The sequence below is a fragment of the Lepisosteus platostomus genome, unplaced genomic scaffold (genome assembly GCF_059453375.1).
Source record: "Lepisosteus platostomus isolate fLepPlt1 unplaced genomic scaffold, fLepPlt1.hap1 Scaffold_47_H1, whole genome shotgun sequence".
NCBI classification, from domain to species: Eukaryota; Metazoa; Chordata; class Actinopteri; order Semionotiformes; family Lepisosteidae; genus Lepisosteus; species Lepisosteus platostomus.
In genome coordinates, this window is record NW_028291667.1 from 579560 (window position 1) to 605397 (window position 25838).

At 42.9% G+C, this 25838-nt stretch overlaps 7 non-coding genes across 7 annotated transcripts; 3 read left to right on the forward strand and 4 right to left on the reverse strand.

Moving 5' to 3' along the window:
* Positions 1–1048: 1048 nt before the first annotated feature.
* On the reverse strand, positions 1049–1121 carry trnar-ucg (transfer RNA arginine (anticodon UCG)). The gene has a single exon. It is a non-coding gene; the product is annotated as a tRNA-Arg (tRNA).
* A 4758-nt stretch (positions 1122–5879) lies between these two features.
* trnar-ccu (transfer RNA arginine (anticodon CCU)) lies at positions 5880–5952 on the reverse strand. The gene has a single exon. It is a non-coding gene; the product is annotated as a tRNA-Arg (tRNA).
* Positions 5953–12187: 6235 nt separating this feature from the next.
* trnar-acg (transfer RNA arginine (anticodon ACG)) lies at positions 12188–12260 on the reverse strand. Its single transcript has one exon. It is a non-coding gene; the product is annotated as a tRNA-Arg (tRNA).
* A 1624-nt stretch (positions 12261–13884) lies between these two features.
* trnas-gcu (transfer RNA serine (anticodon GCU)) lies at positions 13885–13966 on the forward strand. The gene has a single exon. It is a non-coding gene; the product is annotated as a tRNA-Ser (tRNA).
* Positions 13967–15309: 1343 nt separating this feature from the next.
* Positions 15310–15391, forward strand: trnas-uga (transfer RNA serine (anticodon UGA)). The gene has a single exon. It is a non-coding gene; the product is annotated as a tRNA-Ser (tRNA).
* Positions 15392–17086: 1695 nt separating this feature from the next.
* Positions 17087–17157, forward strand: trnag-gcc (transfer RNA glycine (anticodon GCC)). Its single transcript has one exon. It is a non-coding gene; the product is annotated as a tRNA-Gly (tRNA).
* A 5041-nt stretch (positions 17158–22198) lies between these two features.
* On the reverse strand, positions 22199–22340 carry LOC148633490 (U4 spliceosomal RNA). Its single transcript, XR_015933951.1, has one exon. It is a non-coding gene; the product is annotated as a U4 spliceosomal RNA (small nuclear RNA).
* Between the last annotated feature and the right edge of the window lie 3498 nt (positions 22341–25838).

The following is a 25838-nucleotide window of genomic DNA, read 5'->3' on the forward strand; positions in this document are numbered from 1 at the left end:
TCTGACAGCAATCTCTTACAAAAAATGATTTTACCTTATCGCGGCTTTGCCCTTCTTGCCTCTTTGGACAATATCTCCATCTTGTGGTCGTTGTTGGTAATGTCTAGACAATATCTCCATCTTGTGGTCGTTGTTGGTAATGTCTTCTTATAGATAGATACTTTATTGATCCCGTGAGGGAAATTGCAGTGCAACAGCAGCTTAACACACACAACACAGCCACAGTGTAACAATTATATAATAATAGTACAATACTGTATATATACTGTATATATATATATGAAACAGAAATAGAAACAGAAACAGGAATCGCTTACTCACCTGGAGAATCTCTGTAGGAATATCTAGCATTTATCAATGGAAATAAAAGCTGCTTTAATACAGTGCATGTTCAAACTCAAACCCTCAGCTGCTGTTCTTGTTTGTTTTGGGACAAATTGCAACTGAGCATCGCATGAGCCGTTACGTACCCTTATCTGTTAGGGAATTTCAAGGGAGGAGTTAGGTCAGAATGGGTAGGCTGCAAAACAACAAGTAAAGATTTATTCCGAGATGAAACGTTGTGGCGGTTTTCTTATCTTTTCAACATGGACTAAACTTTTACGTGTTCCTTATATGCTATATATGTATATATTAGCACCAATGTCGTTCTTAAAAACTAACATGAAATTGTCAGGGACATTCACCTATATACAAAGACGAGACAGACAAAGTAATAATTCTATATTAACGTGGCCTACATATTGACGCAATGATCGAACTAAGTGACGTGTTCTGATTCAGATCCCCTGCAGTTCATGCCAATTAGAACAATAGCAATGCTGAGTCCTCCCCACCCTACTGAGCACAAATTCAGCTGCTCTCCAGTTCTGTTCTGCATGTTTTTTCATTGCAATTGAGCTCGGAGCTGGAGATGATCTCCATACAGTTCTGTGTTAACTAGCCCGCACTTGCGTGCTAATTTACGGGTTGTGGCAGATGCTATTCTATAGTTCATATACATGACGGCAACCTGTTACCGAGGAACCTGAGAGGTTTAAAAGCCTCACGAACCAGGCAGGACTCGAACCTACAATCTTCTGATCCGAAGTCAGACGCGTAATCCATTACGCCACTGGCCCATAGAACATGTGTTTGCATTCCACCACAGAGAGCTCTACACTGCTACCAGTAGTACACTTCCCCATCTAAATTTTCACAGCAAGAAACTTGTGTTTCCTACTATTTTTATCAGGTTTAAAATATCATCTCCTTAAAACAGAAAAAGTGTTGGTGTGTCGTGCTGAAATTCTGATTGATTTTGAATTCAAAGAAAAAAGGTTTTCTTCCAAAACACCGTGAAATTGTCACATCTTGCAGACAATAGGTGTATTCCATGTTGAAAAGAGAAGAAAGAAAACCATGGAGCCTTTTACAGGTGTGAGGCTTCTTCAGGTGTGAGAAGACCTCACGGCCGAAACGCTGTGTTTCCGTTCTTCTCTTTTCAGCATGCAATAAACCTATTACTTGTTCCTTTGCAGCCGAGGCATGCTGACGTAGCTACCCAGCTGAACATCTTGCAGACTCTACAGTACTTCTCTCCTGTAGAAGTAAAGCAGGGCTTGCTGGGTGAGCTTTTGCTCCGGTAAATTAGGTCACGTGTCATGTTAAATCACTTCTTCTAAACACAACATTTGCTGGTGCTAGCTTTCCCCATGAAAAGAGACATTTCCCTTACAGTACATGACATATCGTTTTTATTCTATCAATAAGTATAGAAATAAAACAAAAGAAAAAATGTTGTCGCCAAAGAATGCACAGCTCTGTCGCCTTGGGGAGGTGTCAAGGGCATTGAGCTCCTTGGACATGAGAAGTGCCCGATAAATGCCATTTCTCATCATTTCTCTTGGCGTCAGTTCTGCTATTAAATGGGACGGAGGCAACGGGCTCAGAGAGCAGATTAAGTGCACACCGAACGCAGATGTGTCCAAGTGTCTGTAAAAGCACGGTGCTCTGCTGGCGCTGTTCCCTAGTGGCTTAAAGTGCCTGCCTAGTAAGCAGGCGATCCTGGGTCTGAATACCAGCGGTGCCTCTCTCCGTGTCTTGTTGTGCCGCATATCTCATTTCAGACAAACATGTACAGCTTGGTTCAGTTTAATGCAAGAATTCATTTCCTTTCTGGAATAACTTGTTTTTGAAGAAATCCATACAGCTTGTGAAAGATGAAATCCATTTCTTGGTTGTCAGTGGAAAAAGATTGCCGGCTGCAAGAAGTGCAAGTGATTGTTTTCTTTGACCATAAACCTGCAAATGTAGGGCGCACAAAAGACTGTCAGACTCTGTGGTGCTGAAAAGTTGGTGGTTCAAGCCCCTCCAGTATGCGTGTCTCAGTTTTTCCAATGTAAACATCATCACCATTGCTAAAGAAGATGGCGCAGAAGGCTCCACAGCCGAAACGTTGTGCTTCTTTTCTTCTCTTTTCAGCATGGAGTAAACCTTTGCTTTATCCTTTGCAGCCTAAGCATGCTGACGCAGCTACCTTTCTCTTAACACGCCTCAATCATTATTCACCAAAACGATCAGCAGAATAAGTCGCCTTTGTGGTGATGTCACTCCTCTGCTTCACAAATGTCCTTAGTGACGGGCCATTTCTTTCTGCCATTTTTCCGGAGCGGTTATTGATTGCTCCATCATTTCCCTCTTACTTTCCATCACTAGATTGAAAAAAAAAACAGAAACAGGCTGACAGGACGACAATCAAATTGCAAAAACTCATCAAAGCACTCGATAGAGTATTTGAATCCACAAGTAGCTACGAGCAACTTTGTCCTGGCTTGCATGAAAGTCGGAAAATGTCAAAAAGAAAAAGATGGTGGCTTTTTCATATTCGTTCTTTTATTTTTAGTTCGTTGCTTCTTCTGTCCATTGTCCTCCTGCCTGGCTCTTAACCTGTGACTGTTTGAACGCACACAGTAGACTTTCATGCAGGGGATTTGTCCTGAGCCTCTGTGAAAGACCCACCCACCCCCATAAATAACTGCTCTAGAAACACATGAATGCAAAACTAAACCACAGCTTAAAGAGGAGCTTGTCATGACCGCCAGGCAGTTAAGACCAACTCTTAAGCAATCTAAACAGCACCAGCAGCGGGTGATTATTAACAAACGCCGCCGCACGAGTTTACCCACCTGCACATACTCCACCGTGCGGTACGCAGTGCTATTTTTACCATCTTTATCTGCTTCCCGCTGGTATTGAGTCTACTCCTTGAGAGCTCTACCTGGCGTTTTTTCCATTACCTCGTTTATTCTGGATATTGGACTCCCCTTCTAACTTTTCGACTTTGGACCTCGCCTCTCACCTCGGACTGTTTGCCACCAGTGTTCTCCCTGGATTACGACTTACCTTACGCCTCTTGACCAAGAAACAAAGCAAAGCAGAGCAAAACAAAACAAAATGAACAAACGAAAACCCTCACGTCCCGCACTTGCATATAACGCCGTTACGTGCCCGAGCGGTATTTTACGTCATCCTAGCACTGCACCCCGGGGCGTACGGTATATGGGAACGAGCACACGGCACGAATCGTCTCGAATCTCGAATCACTCCCTACAGCTGTAAGGCACCTTGAAGCATGCACCCCCAACATTCTTCTTTGCGCATCTGTGTAAGGTAAACTCTTGAGCAAACTCTGAACCAGCTCTAAGGAAACTAATCCGATTAGACGTTACTTTGACTCATCTTTTAAGGGACCCTTGTTAATTGGAGAAATCAATGATTTCGAATGAATTCTGTATGCGTTAAAAGACAGCTATACACAGAAAACATGCAGGACACTTCTCATGATGTTTCCCGAGCCGAAACACAGTGCGTTTTTCCAAGCCATCTGACAAAGCCCGCCCACTGAAAACTGCAGCAAATCGTGTAAAGACGTTCAACTTTGTATCTACTGCACGCACAGGAAGCAGAATAAATTCCTCTTTTCAAACTGTCAAAGGTTTACTTTGCGAACACTGCAGGACATCGCACAATCTCTTTTGAACGGGGACAAACGATTTCTTATGGGGCACAGTAAGTACAGACGTTTAAAAAGCTCCACTCATGCCGACGATGCAGCATGAAGAAGCGCAACCTAACGTTTGCATTCCTAGCAAATTCCTTTTATTTTTTGATAAATAAAGACAGTCTTGTTTAACAAACAACACACACAACATTTTACATTGTCAATTCAATTCAAATCAATGTATTTCTATATAGCGCCTTTCACAACAAGGTTGTCCCAAGGCACTTAACAATGCAAGTTGTTAAGAGCCTTGTGTCTAATATGCCGCCTAGGTAACGTGCTGTCTCTTTGAGGCAGATGTTTAAATCCTCTGAGTTAAGTGCTGAAGTTATAGTAGTCCTATCAGTATTGTTGCCTCCGATCAACAGATCCTCATTTTTCTCAGAGTTGAGTAACAAAAAGTTTTCACACATCCAAGTATTTCCTTCCTTAATGCATTTAACTAAACTGATAATAGAAGAGTTGTCGTTTGGTGTAAACAAAATGTTTATTTGAGTGTCATCAGCATATGAATGAAAGTTCATATTATTTTTTCATATTATCCTACCTAGCAGCAGCATGTAGAGAGAGAGAGCAATATTGGTCCCAGCACTGATCTTCTGGTACCCCAAATTGAACTGGTGACATTGATGAACAATTATTAGATATTTGAACATGATGAAAACGATGAGTAAAATGTGAAGTAAACCACTGAAGGACGGTTCCAGATAAGCCAACCTCAAACTCAAGCCTGTGTAACAAAACAGAGAGGTCAACCGTGTCAAAGGCAGCTCTAAGATCTAGAAGCAAAGCACAAGCACTGTTGCATTCCCTGCATCAGTAGCTAAGAGAATATCATTTACGACTCTTGTTAATGCAGTTTCAGAAACCAGACTAAAATTTCTCAAGTATATTATTTGAATCCAGATATGATTGACGTTGGGCAACAACTATTCTCCCAAGACTTTTAGATTGAAATGGGACCTTTGAGACAGGCCTGTAGTTGTTAAGAACTTGTTGATCCAAATTTGACTTCTTAAGAGCGGTCTAACAACCGCTACCTTAAATTGATCAGGTACAACGCCTGACGCAAGCGATGCATTCATCATACTAATTATAGGTCCTGCCAGTCCTTCGAGGGAATCTTTGACTAGCTGAGTGGGGATGGGATCTAGCGAACAGGTGGTTGACTTTGTCTTACGTCTGTGTTTATGAGTCCACCATAAGAAGAAATCTGAACAGGAGTGGTGATCATGCGAGGTCACCATGGAGGAAACCACTGCTCTCCCCCCCAAAAAAACCACCACTGCCCCTCTCAAGTTTGCTAAAGACCACATGGATGTTCCACAGCAACTCCTGGAACAATGTTCTGTGGACAGTGACAAAAGTTGAACATGTTGGTAAATGTGCACAACGTTATGTTTGGAGATAACAAAACACTGCATACCAACTCCAAAACCTCATCCCACCTGGGAAGCATAGCGGAGGCTGTACGGCTTGCAATCATCGAGGGACCGATGAATTCCAAGATGTATCAGGAAATTCTACAGCAGAATGTCAGGGTGTCTGCCTGTGATCTAAAACTCGAAAGACGCTGGGTCATGCAGCATGACAAAAACAAAGGAGTACATCAACAACAGAGTGGCTGAAACAATAGAAATTCCGTATTTTGGGATGGCCGAGTAAGAGTCCTGACCCCAATCCCATTGAAGTGCTGTGGCGTGATCTGAAGCAGGCCGTTCAGTGCAAGACATCTCCCAACTGTATGTGAGAGAAAAGCAGAGACGCTCACTGAGTAAGGTGGGGTTGCAGCTTTGCAAATCAAAAGGACATTTGTACGCTCAAAAAGGGACAGTAGCACCCCAGATGGGACTCGAACCCACAATCCCTGGCTTAGGAGGCCAGTGCCTTATCCATTAGGCCACTGGGGCACACTGGGTTGGGTCGATCACGCTGATGAAGAGCCAGTTTTTTTTTTCCTTTGCTTTTTCAAAGGGATCCCCAAAATTAGGAAAGTTAGGCAGCAGAAGGTTTACTGTGACCTGAGAAGGACCGGCATCCAATCACGGTGGTACACACACACACGCTCTCACTCATCTGAGCTACACGGCTACCAAGATGATCTCAGGTGCGCCGAGCTGGTACGGAACATATTGAACTGATCGACGGCGAATTGTCTCTCAGACAGGCTTTTCACCTCTGAGCTCCCTGACTGACAGTAATCAGCTAGGTAGTGAAACAGTCAGCTGCTTCTAAGCCTTAAACAGCTGCATCTCGGCGCTTCCACAGAGAGATGATTTGAAAGCCAAACATCGCCCATTGGGAACACCTTACTATCACTAGTTTAAGAGACTCTTAAGGTCTTGCAGAGGTGCCTGTCTAATAGCATGCGCTTTGCAAGCTATAGGTGTTTAGGCTGAGGCAGAATGCCTGTTAACAAAATGTTTTTCTAAAGGGGCCTCGCACTCTTTTCCAAGCAATGGTCACCATCCCCACCGAGTGTCACAATGTAGTCATGTCCTAGGACATCACCTGTTAGTCTCCATTTGTCTGCCACCAACACTTTAGGTTAAGGGGTCACAACCGCACCCCAAAGACCAGAGGAGCCGTTGGCGTTCTGGCGGCGCAGATTGGGCTGAAGGTGGGGCGCTTGAATCTCGCTGTTGGAGGCCGTCTGAAACTGACCCAAGCCTTTCCCTTGAATTAAATGTAAATAAATAAATGAACCCCAGATGCACATGGAATCAATCACGTGTTTCCTTTGAGCCGTTTCAAAGACTGCTCCAGAGTTTACCTTGCACAGATGCGCAAAGATTAATGATGGGGGTGCACGCTTCCAGGCGCCTTACAACTGTAGGGACTGATTAGAGACAATTCGTAGCGTGTGTTCGTTTCCATATACGCCCCGTGTTGCAATGGTAGGACAGAGTCAAATACTGCCTCGACACGTAACAGCGTTATATTAAACCGCAGGACTTGAGGGCTGTTTTGTTTGAATGTTCAAGGCATTGGTAAGAGCGTAGGTCAAGGGCCATTGGTGCATCTCCTGTAACTGGAGTAAAAATGCTATTCAAAGTGCAGTGACTAAAATCGTCGTCCACATGTCTCCGTTGTTGATTGCTTTCAGTCTAAGAACGTTCTGTTTTCATGTCCGAACGGGGAGACTTTATCATTCCAACTTGAAGCCAGCCTTAAGTCCTCTGAGGCGCATTTGTCTGCTAGCATGCATTTTGTGAAAGTTTTTTTTGTTGTTGTTAAACGGAAAGCGACTTTGAAAAAGGTTTCCGCCGCTGCCCGGCACTCTATGTTAGACTGCATCAAAAAGGCAGTGGCGGCGGTGGTGGCCGAGTGGTTAGGGCGATGGACTAGAAAGCCATCGGGGTCTCCCTGCGAAGCTTCGAGTCCTGCCGCCTACGGTGTCGTCGTGTGTCTGCGCAACAAAGGAAAAGCACCTGTTTTGCTTTTCCCGCAACTTTTAAAACGCGAATGATCTGGATTTCTACATGATTGGCTCTTAAAATGTGATCTGATCTTCATCTGACGCATAATAATAAATAAAGACAGTCTTGTTTAACAAACAACACACACAACATTTTACATTGTCAATTCAGTTCAAATCAATGTATTTCTATATAGCACCTTTCACAACAAGGTTGTCTCAAGGCACTTAACAATGCAAGTTGTTAAGAGCCTTGTGTCTAATATGCCACTTAGGTTACGTGCTGTCTCTTTGAGGCAAATGTTTAAATCCTCTGAGTTAAGTGCTGAAGTTATAGTAGTCCTATCAGTATTGTTGCCTCCGATCAACAGATCCTCAGTTTTCTCAGAGTTGAGTAACAAAAAGTTTTCACACATCCAAGTCTTTCCTTCATTAATGCATTTAACTAAAGTGATAATAGAAAAGTTGTCGTTTGGTGTGAACAAAATGTTTATTTGAGTGTCATCAGCATATGAATGAAAGTTCATATTATTTTTTCGTATTATCCTACCTAGCAGCAGCATGTAGAGAGAGAGAGCAATATTGGCCCCGGCACTGATCCGTCTGGTACCCCAAATTGAACTGGTGACGTTGATGAAGCAGTACAATTATTAGATATTTGAACATAATGAAAACGATGAGTAAAATGTGAAGTAAACCACTGAAGGACGGTTCCAGATAAGCCAACCTCAAACTCAAGCCTGTGTAACAAAACAGAGAGGTCAACCGTGTCAAAGGCAGCTCTAAGATCTAGAAGCACAAGCACTGTTGCATTCCCCACATCAGTAGCTAAGAGAATATCATTTACGACTCTCGTTAATGCAGTTTCAGAAAGCAGACTGAAATTTCTCAAGTATATTATTTGAATCCAGATACGATTGACATTGGGCAACAACTATTCTCTCAAAACTTTTAGATTGAAATGGGACCTTTGAGACAGGCCTGTAGTTGTTAAGAACTTGTGGATCCAAATTTGACTTCTTAAGGAGCGGTCTAACAACCGCTACCTTAAATTGATCAGGTACAACGCCTGACGCAAGCGATGCATTCATCATACTAATTATAGGTCCTGCCAGTCCTTCGAGGGAATCTTTGACTAGCTGAGTGGGGATGGGATCTAGCGAACAGGTGGTTGACTTTGTCTTACGTCTATGTCCATGAGTCCACCATAAGAAGAAATCTGAACAGGAGCGGTGATCATGCGAGGTCACCACGGAGGAAACCACTGCTCTCCCCCCCAAAAAAACCACCACTGCCCCTCTCAAGTTTGCTAAAGACCACATGGATGTTCCACAGCAACTCCTGGAACAATGTTCTGTGGACAGACATGACAAAAGTTGAACTTGTTGGTAAATGTGCACAGCGTTATGTTTGGAGATAACAAAACACTGCATACCAACTCCAAAACCTCATCCCACCTGGGAAACATGGCGGAGGCTGTACGGCTTGCAATCATCGAGGGACCGATGAATTCCAAGATGTATCAGGAAATTCTACAGCAGAATGTCAGGGTGTCTGCCTGTGATCTAAAACTCGAAAGAGGCTGGGTCATGCAGCATGACAAAAACAAAGGAGTACATCAACAACAGAGTGGCTGAAACAGAAGAAATTCCGTATTTTGGGATGGCCAAGTAAGAGTCCTGACCCCAGTCCCATTGAAGTGCTGTGGCGTGATCTGAAGCAGGCCGTTCAGCGCAAGACATCCCAAAAATATACATGAACTGAAACAGTTTTGCATAGAGGAATAGGCCAAAATACCTCCTAACTGCTGCTCAGGTCTGACCAGCCGCTACAGAAAGTGGGGATTGAGGTTTTTGTCATAAAGGAGGTTCCACTAGCTCCTTAATATAAGGGTTCACGTACTTTTTCCATCAATGACCTTGATTGTTTAAACCATTTGGTCAATAAAGAAACAGCAATGTCAAATGTTGGGCGTGTGTTGTTTGTTAAATCAGACTCTCTTTATTAATTATTATGACTTAGATAAAGATAAGATCACATGTTAGGAGCCATTCATGCAGAAATCCACATCATTCCGAAGGGCTGTTTACAAAAGTTTTTCTCCCAACTGTATGTGAGAGAAAAGAAGAGACGCTCACTGAGTAAGGTGGGGTTGTAGCTTTGCAAATCAAAAGGACATTTGTACGCTCAAAATGGGACAGGAGCACCCCAGATGGTACTCAAACCCACAATCCCTGGCTTAGGAGGCCAGTGTCTTAGCCATTAGGCCACTGCGCCACACTGGGTGAGGTCGATCATGCTGATGAAGAGCCAGTTTTTTTTCCTTTGCTTTTTCAAAGGGATCCCCAAAATTAGGGAAGTTAGGCAGCAGAAGGTTTACTGTGACCTGAGAAGGACCGGCATCCAATCACGGTGGTACACACACACACGCTCTCACTCATCTGAGCTACACGGCTACCAAGATGATCTCAGTTGCGCCGAGCTGGTACGGAACATATTGAACTCATCGACGGCGAATTGTCTCTCAGACAGGCTTTTCACCTCTGAGCTCCCTGACTGACAGTAATCAGCTAGGTAGTGAAACAGTCAGCTGCTTCTAAGCCTTAAACAGCTGCATCTCGGCGCTTCCACAGAGAGATGATTTGAAAGCCAAACATCGCCCATTGGGAACACCTTACTATCACTAGTTTAAGAGACTCTTAAGGTCTTGCAGAGGTGCCTGTCTAATAGCATGCGCTTTGCAAGCTATAGGTGTTTAGGCTGAGGCAGAATGCCTGTTAACAAAATGTTTTTCTAAAGGGGCCTCGCACTCTTTTCCAAGCAATGGTCACCATCCCCACCGAGTGTCACAATGTAGTCATGTCCTAGGACATCACCTGTTAGTCTCCATTTGTCTGCCACCAACACTTTAGGTTACGGGGTCACAACCGCACCCCAAAGACCAGAGGAGCTGTTGTCGTTCTGGCGGCGCAGATTGGGCTGAAGGTGGGGCGCTTGAATCTCGCTGTTGGAGGCCGTCTGAAACTGACCCAAGCCTTTCCCTTGAATTAAATGTAAATAAGAAATGAACCCCAGATGCATATGGAATCAATCACGTGTTTCCTTTGAGCCGTTTCAGAGACTGCTCCAGAGTTTACCTTGCACAGATGCGCAAAGATTAATGATGGGGGTGCACGCTTCCAGGCGTCTTACAACTGTAGGGACTGATTAGAGACAATTCGTAGCTTGTGCTCATTTCCCTCTATTCCCCGTGTTGCAGTGGTAGGATGACGTAAATTCCTGCTTCGACACGTAACGGCATTATAATCAAGTGCAGGAGCTGAGGGCTTTAGTTTTGTTTCGTTTTCTATGGCGTTCGTAAGCGCGCAAATCAAAGGCAATTCCTGCGTCTAACACGAATGTAAATGCTTTTGAAAGTGCAGTGTGGTGCAGCTTGTAAAATCCTTGTCCACATTTTTGGTTTGTTGATGTTTTTTCTGTCTGCCAAAGTTGCATTTTGACATCCGGACTGGGGGACTTTATCATTTGAACGTGAAGCCAGCCTTAAACCCTCTGAGGCGTGTCTGTCTGCCGGCACGAATCTTGTGAAAGGTATTTTTTTTAACGGAGAGCAACTTTAAAAAGGTTTCCGCAGCCAAATCGCAGTCCGTGTTTGATTATAGGAGGAATGCGGCGGCGGCGAGCTCGCATTTGTCGTGCTCGAGTGGTTAAGGCGATGGGCTCGAAATGCGTTGGGGCTTCCCCGCGCAGGTGCGAAACCTGCTGACTCCGGCGTCTGCCGCACGTCGCCTTGTGCCTGCGCGGCAGAGGCGAAGTGCCGCTTTTCCTTTCCTGGTACTATAACAACGCGAAATCGCTTGGACCCGCTGCCATGGAAATCAATTCTTCAGATAACTACACATTTTGCGTTCGCACCTCTGGTGCTCTACTTATGCCTTTGAAAACCTAATGAATAAAGCTGAAAGAACCGACACGATATGTAGGTGCTGGTAAAGCACGCAGTAAAGAACTGTTAACAGCAAGGGTTTCAGTGGGTTAACTGAGGAGAAGGCGTGATCGCTAATTGTTGACTTTTTATTTGGTGTTAGAAACACTCTTACTGTGCATGACGTGCAACAAATGTAGCCACAGAAATTGCATCACGCTTTCATGTATGCTATTGCAGACACCAACGTTGCCTAGCTAGAAAACCGAAAAAGCCGTGGGTTTGCTTGCTGGTCTGAAGGATCTCTCTTCGAATCTCTATCATTTGTCAATGGAAGTAAAAGGCGCTGCAATCTCATACGTTCAGAATCAAACCCGCAGCTGTTGTTCGACTTTTTTTTTCTTGACTAATTACAACTGAGTGTCGCATGAGCAGTTACATAAACTTGTCTGGTATATTTGAACACAAATGCCGTTCTTCAATTAAAACTAACAGTACATTGTCAGGGACATTCAGTTCTATACAAACAAGAGACAGACAAGAGAATATTTCTACCGTTCATGTGGACTACGTGTTGACTTACTGATCGGAATAATTGAAAGGTTCGGGCTCATAGCCGATGCAGTGCGTGCTAATTAGAACAGCAACGCTAAGCTCTCAGCACCGTACTGAGCCCAGGTGTTTTTCTAAAGCTGTCAGGTGCAGTTCATTTACATGAAGGAAATATCTTACTGGGTACGATTACAATGCAGTAAGTAGCACAGACTACTTAGGGAGTAGCCCGATGTGTTTAAAAACAACCCGAGCCAGGCAGGAGTCGAACCTGCAATCTCCTGATCCGTAGTCAGACGCGTTATCCATTGCGCCACTGGCCCTGGTGTGACACTGCAGGACTGTAACCCAGTGAGATGAGCACTGCACCTAGTAAAATATTACCCCCGGTCCATTCTTTTCCAAAAGTGAGAAACACCTGTTTTCTACATTTTGTCTGTTTTAAAACCATATCTCTTTAAACCAAACCAAGAGTTTGTCTTTTGCACTGATATTCTGATTCATTTCGATTTCAAAGAAAAAAAAAACATTATCTTCCAAAGCATCATAAAATTGTCCATTCTTCCAGACTCTACTTCTCTCTTGTAGTAGTACAGCAGACCTTTCCAGGTGAGCAGATCACAGAGTCCGAAATATGCTTCCTCCATCAAGCAAAGTACCTGAACATGACTCTGTCTTCATAAAAGCGCCCCTGTAATAAAGAAATTAAATCCGAAATCAAGAGGGCAGTTGCCTACTGAAGTTCAAGAAGTCATCAATTTTAACCCAGCAACACATTAAAGGCTGCATCTATACAAGTACGATTCTAGAAATGCTCACCAGATTACGTTTTAAGAAGGAACTGTGCCTCAGGTTCCGCCGAGATCTTAACTCGGATGGCAGGATTCAGAGTCCGGAGTGTGGACTGATGGCGCACGGAGGGTCCATATACTGTGGATCCCTCAGTGATCTTCCGCGTGTTCAAACCGCCAGCGTGTGACTCCCCTGTCCCTGTGACCTCATTGCTCTGCTCTCGCCTCTGTGCAGCTGAGCCCGACTCATGGTAAAGTGGAAAAAAATATGCCCTCATCGTGGGATTTACTCTGGATCGAGGATAGATGTCACTTTTTTATCGTTGAACAGGATGTATGTGATGTGGCGACTAGGTTCAATATTGTATCCTTTTAAAAGATTAAGGACTGGGGTGAGCGTGATTTACCACCCTTTCAGCTAAGAACCCGACATGAGCACCGTTTAAGCTGCATAGACTCGGTCGTTTAACTCTTCTCCATTAGCAGGGTTAAGGTTAAAGAAAAAAAACATTGCTGACTTCTTTTTTTTTGCCAGCCGCTAGCGCTGATTAGCAATGTTTGTATTTCATGTTTTGCAAGTTCCATCCATTTTAAGAAAAACAAGTCGCGTTAAAGACAGGAAATGAATACTTGCATTTAATTAAGTCTAGCCGTAGGCGGTTGTCTGTAAGGACCAGTTCTGTTCGAGAAGACAGAACAAAGAAGGCACCACTGGGATTTGGACTCAGGATCTCCTGTTTAAGAGACAAGCGCTTTAACCAACTAAGCAACGGCGCCCCGGTAGTGTTGTCCTTTTGCAGCCACTTGGACACACCACTCAGACACATCTGCATTCGGTGTGTGCTCCGCCTGCTCGCTGAGCAAGTTGCCACCTTTACATACAATAGCAACATCGACACCAAGAGAAAGGATGACAAATGGCTTTTATCTGGAACTTTTCATGTCCAAGGAGCTCAATGTGCTTTCTGTGTACAACAGGGCCACTGAACTCCACAATGGCCACTGAACCACAGCAGTGGCTTGCTGGCTTGACATCTCCCAAGGAAAATGTTGAAATCGCATGTGGAACAGGAAAAGGACCCTTGAGTACGAGGGAAAAAAAAGAAAAAGATCATCTGGAGCGCGCCAACCCATGTCTGGACAGCCCAGTTTCATCGACGAGGTGGCCGAGTGGTTAAGGCGATGGACTGCTAATCCATTGTGCTCTGCACGCATGGGTTCGAATCCCATCTTCGTCGCTCTCTACGTTTGACGTTGGCTCTCCTTTTGTTTGCTCCAGTACTAGAGCCTTACATTTTCTAGCGGTGGCTGAACATGGTATAGTAGGCTAACGTTGGTATCGAGCAGTGGTAGTAACAGTATTTACGTGCCGCTGCTGCCAAGTGGCTCTGGGTTGAGACCGCGTTTTCACTTACTTGCAGCACAAACGGAGAAAGCGATTTTTGACAGTCTCTCGAGAGACTGCGCTAGGTGTTTAGGGATAGACTTTGTCAGTTCCCCCTGGGATGATGGCCTCTCAAATAGTTTGTGATTCCTCTAGACGTTTATACAGTAGAAGCCTGCTTCGTGGCTTAAATCCAAGCTAAGGAAACGAGTTAGAGGTCTGATGCAGAACTGCGAATTCAATGAAGGGGAACACTACAGTACATTGCACTGTATGTGTGAGGAAAGCTGCCCCCTACTGTTCCTTGTCGACCGAACAGAGGACTGTAAAGGATACCGCCAAGAAACTTTAGGATGCTGGTTGGAATCCAGCTCCAAAGAAGCCCCTTTGGGTGTTATGTAATCAAAAAGTAAGAACAGAGAATCTCCCTTTGATCAAAAGCGCAACAGAACTGTTTTCCGTGGAGCAGGTTTCAGACCCGTAGACCTGTTTTATTTGTAGGGCAGGGCGCATTCCCAAACGCGAATCTCCTGTTTTAGAAATGCTTTGGGCGGCGTGAAGTGAAAATAAGAAGTGGGCTCCAGATGCACATGGAAGCAATCAAGTGTTTCATCCGAGCTGTTTCAAAGACTGCTCAACAGCTTTCCTTTTACAGAGGCCCAACGATTAATGATGGGGGTGCACCCTTCAATGTGCCTTACGACTCTAGGGAGTGATTGAGACGATTCGTAGCGTGTGTTCATTTCCCTCTATTCCCCATGTTGCAGTGGTAAGATGACGTAAATTCCTGCTTCGACACGTAACGGCGTTATAATCAAGTACAGGAGCTGAGGGCTTTTGTTTTGTTTCGTTTTCTATGGCGTTCGTAAGCGCGCAAAACAAAGACAATTCCTGCGTCTAACACGAATGTAAATGCTTTTGAAAGTGCAGTGTGGTGCAGCTTGTAAAATCCTTGTCCACATTTGTGGTTTGTTGATGTTTTTTCTGTCTGCCAAAGTTGCATTTTGACATCCGGACGGGGAGACTTTATCATTTGAACGTGAAGCCAGCCTTAAACCCTCTGAGGCGTGTCTGTCTGCCGGCATGTATCTTGTGAAAGGTTTTTTTTTTAACAGAGAGCGACTTTAAAAAGGTTTCCGCAGCCACCTCGCACTCCGTGTTAGATTATAGGAGGAATGCGGCGGCGGCGAGCTCGCTGTAGTCGTGGCCGAGTAGTTAAGGCGATGGATTTGAAATCCATTGGGGACTCCCCGCTCAGGTTCGAATCCTGCCGACTACGGCGTCTGCCGCACGTCACCTTGTGCCTGTGCGGCAAAGGCGAAGTGCCGCTTCTCCTTTCCTGGTACTATAAAAATGCTACATCGCTTGGTCCTGCTTCCATGGAAAGCAGTTCTTCAGGTAATTCTACTCTCTTACCAAAGCTGTTAGGTTCCTTTCCGTGGTGAGATGGGTTGTCATGCAACGCTGCCACTTAGTGCCGACAGACAAGTGTGTTGCGGGAGAAGAGAAAAGTGTTTGAAGATTTAAGAGTGTCTTAGGTGGAGCCAAAATCAAGTGTCACAAATGCAAGTGGGAAGATTTCCAATGTTTAATATGGTCAAAATAAGCGGAAGTTACCAGCTGGTCCGGCACAGTCTGCCATGCTTTTGTCATATACTGTAAAGTGGTGTGGAACTGGGTGTCGAACTGGAGCCTCACCATTTGCATATGTGAGGCTCCAGTTATACATCGAGTGTCACATTAAATGACAAAAATGAAGAGAGTTAAAGCACCTGGAGAGGTTTTCTTACAACTTTTGAGCTGACACAGTTTTGGAAAATGTTTCCTTCACGGTGCACTGAACAACATAGGCAGCCAAGAGTCTCCAAAACAAAACAGAATGGACAGATAGGAGAAAATTCCCACTCGTCCTGAAGTTCCCAAAATCCAGCACTGAGCGTAAACAAAGTGTCTAAGTAGCGTGGGAATGCTAACCCTAACCCTAGCTGGAGTTTGAGCAATCCGGCACTGAGCGTAAGAAGATGAGTCAAAGTAACGTCTAATCGGATTAGTTTCCTTAGAGCTGGTTCAGAGTTTGCTCAAGAGTTTACCTTTCACAGATGCGCAAAGAAGAATGTTGGGGGTGCACGCTTCAAGGCGCCTTACAGCTGTAGGGAGTGATTCGAGACGATTCGTGGCGTGTGCTCGTTCCCATATACCGTACGACCCGGGGTGCAGTGCTAGGATGACGTACAATACCGCTTGGGCACGTAACGGGGTTATATGCAAGTGCAGGACGTGAGGGTTTTCGTTTGTTCGTTTTGTTTTGCTCTGCTTTGCTTTGTTTTGCTTTCCATCGCGTTGGTAAGAGCGTAAATAAAAAGGCGATTCCTGTGTCTACCACTAATGTAAGAGCTATTTCAAGTGCGACGTGGTGCGGCTTTTCAAATGCTTGTGGGCATTTCTCTGTTGTTGATTCTTTTTTTGTGTGTAACAAAGTGGCATTTTCATGTCCGGACGGGGAGACTTTATCATTCCGACATGAAGCCACCCTTAAGTCCTCTGAGGCGTGTCTGTCTGCAAGGCTTGTATTTTGGAAATGTTTTTTTGAAACGGAGAACGACTTTGAAATAGGCTTCCGCCGGCGCCTCGCGATCCAGGTAAGATTGTAGCAAGAACGCAGCGGCAGTGGGGCTTGCTGTAGTCGTGGCTGAGTGGTTAAGGCAATGGACTAGAAATCCATTGGGGTCTCCCCGCACAGGTTCCAATCCTGCCGACTACGTTGTCCGCTTTCAGTCGGTGTGTTTCGGCACAAGCAAAGAAGCGCGCCTCTTTGCTGTTCCTGGTGGTTTTAAAACGCCCAATCGCTTGTACCCGCTGCCTTAGAAATAAGTTCTTCAGCGTCCGCAAATGGCATTTTGCAGCTGGAAGCAGATGTCGACGCGTTTTGCACAGAGCACCAAAAAAGCGTCTTTTTTGAAGGCCCAGGCACTGAGCATTGGTGGTTCAGTGGTAGAATTCTCGCCTGCCACGCGGGAGGCTCGGGTTCGATTCCCGGCCAATGCAGTGGCTTTTGCAGCGAGCGGCTCCATCACTTGCATCCCCTTGCAACTCGCAACTGAAAACCCACTGAAGCTAAGCAGGTGTGAGCCAGGTCAGTACCTGGATGAGGATGAGCTACAGGGAAAAACAAAGCTTCCAGCTGGAAGCGGTGTTAATGGTGCCGGCGGGGGGGCGCTCACCCTGAGGTCTGTGCGGGTCCCAATGCCCCAGTATAGTGACGGAGATGCTGTGTTGTAAAAGGGCGCTGTCTTTTGGATGAGATGTAAAACCGAGGTCACAGCGCTCTGTGGTCATTCAAAATGACCACCAAAACCTTTGACAAAAGCTCTTGGTAATTGATGGTCTTCAATAATGCTTCTCCTTTAGGTACATTTTAAATCAGCTGAAAAATGCTGTGAAATGGGGGGGCACTTCAGGCCAGTGTAGGATTTGGGTTACAAGAACCATGAAACTGCACGAGAAAGCCCGTACACTGATTACACGGCTTTCTATTCAAAGGAGGACAAAAGAAATTCCCTGAGATCGATTTTTTGCAGCACAGAGAGGATTGATGTCATGAGGCCGGTTAGCTCAGCTGGTTAGAGCGTGGTGCTAATAACGCCAAGGTCGCGGGTTTGAGCCCTGTACGGGCCAGGTCTAGGTCCAGGTCCCTGTTTGTGAAACAGGCAAATGACTGTCTCAGGGGCCCATTCCTCATTCTCAAGACACATGTATGCAGTATGTACACCGTGCATTGAGCAATAGGGACTGAATACACCACAGGTAAGGTTAGAAGTCATTCTGAGGTGCCACAGGTGAGGGATACAGCTAGGCATCCGAAATGTAGGGTTTGAGACCCTTCAGGAGTACTGCATCCTTTGAGACAGACCCGTGCATGTTAAACAAATGATCATTTCTTTCGGCATTAGGGACTAAATATACTAAACATATGATGCTAAAATGTTATTTTCACATATATTAATGTAATAAATGATTGCTTATGCTTTAGAAACAAATCTAATTAAAATAAAAGCTTAAGTTTTGTATTTATCTTGTACCATAGAACATGATTTTCTTTGTATTTCAAGCCCACAAAGTGTCCAAATGACGCACTACATGATATAAGGAAGATTATCACATGCATATCGGTATTATCTTTCTTATGAAAATGCATTCCTTTCATTACCTTTTACTTTTTAAAATGAACTCAAATTGAGTATAATGTAATAATTTAAGTAGAATAGATTCTAATAATATAATGATCCAGTGTTTTGCACTACTTCACTGCTTCACTGCTCTATGCCATCTGGAAATAAATCCTCAGACTGCTTACTGCCCTGGGCATGTACCAATAAATTAAAGGAGCACATCTGTTTATCACTGCGTTGAAGCAGGAGACACACAGTCTCTGCAAACACATCCTAGATACAGTGTTCCAGCACCTTTGACCTCATCCAGAACATATCATTTCTTGAAAGGGATTGCTGTCCGAATGCACATCTGAATCCCAAGCAGAATCTCTAGTAAAATACGATCATTTGTGAAACAGGCAAATGACTGTCTCAGGGGCCCATTCCTCATTGTCAGACACATGTATGGAATGCTTTCACCGTGCATTGAGCAATAGGGATTAAAAACACCGCAGGTAAGGTTAGATGTCATGTTCTATGATCATTTCTTTCAGCATTAGGGACTAAATATACTAAACGTATGATGCTAAAATGTTATTTTTACATATATTAATGTAATAAATGATTGCTTATGCTTTATAAACAAATCTAATTAAAATAAAAGCTTAAGTTTTGTATTTATCTTGTACCATAGAACATGATTTGCTTTGTATTTCAAGCCCACAAAGTGTCCAAATGTTCTATGATCATTTCTTTCAGCATTAGGGACTAAATATACCAAACGTATGATGCTAAAATCCTGAAAAAAGGATGTGCTCCATCTCGTCAGTAGATTGGATTCCAAAACTGATTTGGGTCAATATACATTACCTTTGAAATTAAAGTACAGTCTACTGTAGGGAACCATCAACTTAGAAAGCATTGGCCTTCCCTGGGGGTCAGGTAGGTGCAAAAGATAAACCTTTATCCTATCTTTATCTTAAGATAAGTGGCCAAGCAGTATTTTTCCAAGTTTCACCAAGCACATCATGTTGCCATAGTAGACAAAGTTCTATAAAATGTTAAATAACTTTTAAAAAAAGCATCTTGGTCTTACAGTACTGTACAAGGTGAATTAAACTGTCCCTGGTAATAAAAAGTAATTAGAAGCATCTCAGAAACTTTATCTCTAGAAACATTAGCTGTTTTATATCATGTAATTTAGTGTGATGTTGTCAGAATTCAAGGACATTATCACACACAGAAATTGGTTCAGTTAAATCTAAAAAACACAGCTAAACATGGGTTTAAATGTAACAGAAGTCTTACCTCTTGTCAAAAGATTTAATTCAAGAAGCGATGTAATAAATGATTGCTTATGCTTTATAAAGAAATCTAATTAAAATAAAAGCTTAAGTTTTGTATTTATCTTGTACCATAGAACATGATTTTCTTTGTATTTGAAGCCCACAAAGTGTCCAAATGATGCACTACATGATATAAGGAAGATTATCACATGCATATCGGTATTATCTTTCTTATGAAAATGCATTCCTTTCAAGAGTTGGGTTTTTCAGAGAATCAGAAAATGAGTTTGTCAGACATTACCGCTTTTGAAAAACATTTAAAGGTGGTCATTAAAATTTTGTACCACGACCAGGGTGATTGAAAATATTTTACAACGGGGCCCACACCACCTAATTCTAAAATACTTTTTGTTCTACTGCATGAAGAGCATTTTTATGGGGTTTTAAATATTAAAGCTTTTGTGGGGGCGGCATATTTTTGCACTAACTACCATGCGGCGTATAGCCACAAGAACGCACACGCCTGTGTTAAAGCTTGTAAAACCTGTTTAGATCCCCAGTGTTGCGAAATTGATGCAGAAATTCAGAATTGCCCGGCCTGTAAGGTCTTTTGTCGTAGCTCTCAATGTTTGGCGAGACACTTTCGGAATGCAGCGACGGGTGTTAGTAAGTGTGAGCGCAGGGTCTTTTGTGAGAAATGTGAGGTTTATAACCTCTCTAGTCACAAATGTAAAGAGAAACTGTGCTCGCATTGTAACAACGTGATCGACACCCCTGACACACATTTGTGCTACATACTGCCTTTGGACAACCCCAAAATTTCAAACAAGTACATTTTTTTTTACTTTGAATGCATGCAAGAAACGGGGACACACATACCAAATTACATCCATGCCCTTCATATTAACAATAAACGAAGCTGGGAATTTTATGGTGAAACTTGTCTAAAGGATTTTGTGTGTAAATTTATCGATAGACGTTTCAAAAACCATACATTCATATCGCACAATGGCAAGGGATATGACAATTACCTAGTAATCAGACAGTTGTAAGATGAAAAGATGGACGTTGAACTAATTAATCAGGGTGGTAAGATAATGTGTATGACCGTAAAAGCTCTGAACATCAGATTTATCGATTCTTTAAACTTTCTACCTATGAAATTAAGCAAACTGTCGGCCGCCATGGGGTTCCCCGGGGGTAAGGGTCATTTTCCACACTTGATGAACACTTCAGAAAACCAAAATTATGTCAGCCCGATGCCGCCGCCAGAACTTTACGGCGTTAACTACATGCTGCCGAGGGAGAAAGCCGAGTTTTTGGTTTGGTATGAAGAATGCAAGGGAAGTGTGTTTAACTTACAGAGAGAGTTGAAACGTTACTGCCAGTTGGATGTGGCAATTCTAAGAGAAGGCTGTGTCAGGTTTTGGGACGAGGTCATGAATATGACCAGACAGACACGCGTGACTGAGTCAGGGGCCGCCTGCGTTGTGTGCATCGACCCCTTTCAGTTTGTGACCATCGCTAGTGTCTGCATGGCCATGTTCAGACTTATGTTTTTACAGGAAGAGACGATAGCGTTGCTACCCCATGACAATTACCACCACCAGCAAAAACGATTTTCTACACCCAGCATTCAGTGGCTTATGTACATCGAACACACAGAGCCCGTTAAAATCCAACACGCGTTAACCACGGCCGGTGAGTTCAAGGTTGGTCAAAGCTGAAAGCTCAAAGCTGAAATAAATGTATAAAATTTGGCTTGCATCATAGCAGTTGAGCAATAAAGTCTGTCCTAATTAAAGAGTACCCAAAGTTTGAAAGTACAACATAGAATAAGAATAAGAGAAACGGCAAAACGATTTTGTGTCATCTTCCCCATTCACACTATTTTATGTGCCATTTTTTTGCTTATTCACATACTATTTTAATCAAAATAATATTAAGAAAGATCTGTGTGTATTCAGATAGTATTATTATTGTTCATACTTACTCGTCAAAAGAGGATATCTGAGATATTTGCGGATATACTTCTACGTTTGAAAAACGTGTCCAAAATGGTGACCAACGAATACTAGCAATGCATTGTGGTATATAACCGGAAAATATGCTGGGTTCGTATAATCAACGTCGAATTGCAACCGTAAAATTGACGACATTAACAAACGCATATATAACGTCGAAAACACATCTAACACAGTGCCTGAGGCTTTTTACTGTATGTATCGTGTGTGCCGCAACTAGGAGTATACGGCACTCTGCACAGTGTACGAAGTAAATTATTTTCGCAGTAATTAATTTATTATATTTACTATATTTATTATACACGTGTAAATAAATTGCTGCGAAAATAATTTACTTCGTACACTGTGCAGAGTGCCGTATACTCCTAGTTGCGGCACACACGATACATACAGTAAAAAGCCTCAGGCACTGTGTTAGATGTGTTTTCGACGTTATATATGCGTTTGTTAATGTCGTCAATTTTACGGTTGCAATTCGACGTTGAGGCGACGTATATATACGTATAGCCGTACGTTCGCCGTAAATATACGTATATTCGACGAATCAATGCCCACTGGGAACAAGCTCGCTTCTTTCTACCATGATGTCACCATGACCAAATCTGTCTTTAAACACCTTGCTCAGTCTCTAACGAGACTGTCAAAAATTGCTTTCGCCGATTGTATTGCAAACCGGCGGAAGCGGGGTATTGGGAAAAGTTTTCAACTAGCAATAATCACGCCTCGGCTAACCCTCACAGGCTACGATACTGCCACTGCGCAAAGCTGACGGTTGCCAGGCAACCGCGGGGATCCTATGGAAATCGTTATCAATCGTCTCATGGCATGTCGTTGCTGTAACGCTTCATATTTGTCGTCTTCTTCTAGCTTGAGGTTTTGAAGAATTTCATGACAGACAAGGGCTCCGTTGGGAACAAAGAAACCCGTTGATTCTTTTCAGCAGCAGAAATACAACCCTTTAAATACAAGATGACAGAACAATGACGAAGGGCATGCCGGGAGGAACTCATGCACTACAGAGGAAAGGGGGCGGGCACGTACAGTTCACATTCAAGCCACAAGTACTCTTCTCGGATGTTGCACAAACAAATCCTAACGTCTTGAAAGCATTGCGGGATGTTTGTGTCCCACTTCCCGTGGCTGCAGGATGACTGACACGAACGGACAAACACAATCTGTGGCGTTTAGCGTGACATAGTCTTGCAGGCATCGTGCTGTCTCACTGCAATACTATACCGCTGGAGGAAACAGTCCATCTGGCCATGAAACTCATTTGAACGTCTAGCTACAGCAACTAACAATATCATGATTTATTCAGGATGTGTGGAATCAGCACGTCCCGGAGATAGCTTCCGAAATCGTGAGCATTCTCTGGTGGTAGGGGCGTTCAAGATGGCGCTCAGGTGGGAGGTAAAGTTTAGTGGTTGAGGATTTTTTTTGAGTTTTTCATGACCTAAATGTTAATTTTTGCTTTTTTTGACTACAGAAAAATAAGGACTTAACACTACTTGTTTAAACTTCAGTTATAATTGAAAGAAAAAAAAACGATTTTTTTTAGGTTTAAGAATTTCGATATGAGTAACACTGGGAAAAGAAAAGAGAGTGCTGGGTCTTCGAAGGAGAAGTCTAAGAAACCTCAATCGTATATGTATAGCACTACAAGAAAATTGATGGCAACTAAAGGGAAAAGTGAAGCAGCTGGAGGGGACGTGGAAAGAGTGCTGGAGATGCGCTCGTACGCGAGCGCTCGCAGCCCAAGTGAGACTCAGCTGCCAGAGGAAGAGCCGGAGTCCCTGCCCAGCACACCTGTGAAAACCCCGGCAGCCAAGAGAGGAAGGGGCGACCTGACGCTGGAGGAGCTCCAGACCAACATCTTCAACATGATGGCACAGAGCATGGGTGAGCTGAAGGAAGTGATTTGATCTAATACAGTCGCAATCGAAAGTCTTAAAAAGTCCATGGACTGTGTGTTTAAAGAGGTTGAAGACTTAAAGTAGGCTGGGCAAACGATTTTTAAATTTTAAAAAAAATAAATAAATAATGAGATATAATGATGTTTTCCTGCTTAACTTAGACATTGCACGACTTTAAAACATATAAAAACAGGTTTCGAGAGTTAAAAACCACTTTTTATGCGCGAAAAATGGGTGATTTTTCTTCCTCGTGATCAGCTCAGAATCTTTGTGTACGCTGTAAGGTTTTTACTTCTTAATTAAACGTTTAAAATACACGAATTTCATAAAGACAACACACGTTTCGAAGAGAAAAAATCCCATTCTTTTCTCTTCCTGGTGTGTGAAACTGATCAGCAGGTCTTTTTTTCCCAATCAGAGGCTCTGAAAATAGCGTACCGCCCACTGCCCTCCGTCAGAGAGGGGCGCGGCACCGAGAGAGGGAGGAGGCGCGGAGCGCAGCAGTACAGAACGAACGTTCTACTGCCTGGAGCGCTTACGGCAGCGATCGCGTCTGCATTTATAACTTAGTTTTTAAAATTAATCAAGCAATATGAACCATCTCTTTTTACTTTTAAGTCACTTAATTATCATTAAACACAGCTTTCTCACCACCTAGACTACTTTTTGATACCATCCTTAGACAAAGCAGAAACGTCTTGTTCTGTCTAATGACATTACAAGTGGAAAGATTACAGATTTTAATCGTCTTTAATTTTGTTACGTTATACATTTTAGAAACGTTTCATCCATACAAACACCACAAAACTATTCTCGATTGTATTTCTGAATGGTATGTTACACTTAGTTCACTGTTTTAAATACATCTAATTAAGAAAGTTAGGTGTTAGCATAAACTATTAGCAATCAATATTAAATTTAGCACTGTAATAATTTGTTGCACTTTCCCCCGCATCTTGTAAAAATATATTTTCATTGTTCAAATATACATTAAATCTGACTATCATATAATAAGTTAAATACAAAACTAAAGAAAAAATAGGGTTAAATATAATTCAAAATATTTTGCTAACAATGTTAACTATTTATAAATAATAAATTGTATTAACTAAAGAGTAGGATGGCACAGTTGTTAGTATGCTTTTTGTTTTGTTTCTTTTTCATAAATACAACAGTAGTACCTGATGTCTCAGTGGCTTTCAAAATTAAATTTTGCATGCAAACCTGTGAACTAGAAAGATAACTAAGATATCCATCCATTTATAATGGTGGCAAAGTGGTTAGCATTGCTATCTTGGAGCACTGGGGTCCCAGGTCCCATCCTGTGTGTGTGGGGTTTGCATGTTCTCTCTGGGTTACATGGTTTTTCTCCATATGTGTGATATGACTCCCTCTTGCACTCCAAAACATACTGGTAAGTTAATTGGTTTATGGGAAAACTGGCCCTGGTGTGTGTGTGTTTGTGTCTGTCTGTCCTGTGATGGACTGGCGCTATGTCCAGGGTGTATTCTGCCTTGTGTCCGTTGCTTACTGGGATAGGCTCCAAATCCTCTGTACTGGATAAAGAGATTAGAAATGGATGGAAGTAAAGGCACTGTGTGGATTGAACTATACACAGTGTTAGAAACCCACTATGAAATGGCAGCATCTCACTGAGAATAAAATATTTTATAGTGCTGGCTTAAGTAAACAGCCTTTCCAACTCTCTTGCACATCAGTATCCATACCTAGTTATTTAAACAAATTGCCTCTAATTATAAACATCTTAATATGCTGGCTCTGTGGATCCGCATCAGCGATGTTTGCCCATTCCTTCAATTCATGTCCATCCAACACACAGTTCAATGCTAGCAACTACACAAAATCTAAAATACAATCCTCATTTCAGTATCTATGTAAACATACAGTCTGTTAACTTCATCATCTTCATCAAAAGTATGCCTAACCCCATTAGGAAGTGTTCTTGTTATCAGTGTATTCCTCAGCTATCCCAAAATTATCTTCTTACCAACATCTCTAGTTTTTTATCCTGCAATAACTCAGCCAACACTTAAATCTCGAAAAGCTGCTTGTGTTCATTTCTTTAAATCACAAATATCATGTGTAAATACTGTCCATATAATAATCTGCATTGTGGAATAATAGTTTATTTTAAAGGGAACTAGAGAAACTAAGAACTAGAGAAATCAAGAAAGGCTTTTTTTTCTAGAATTAATAAATGCACATCCTGTTCACTGGGGAAATTAAATCCACACTGAGCAATCTTCAATATGTTCAGAATATGACAGCGAGAATCCTATCAGGGATGCATTACACCTGTTTTCAAGTCCTTGCATTGGTTACCTATCAGGT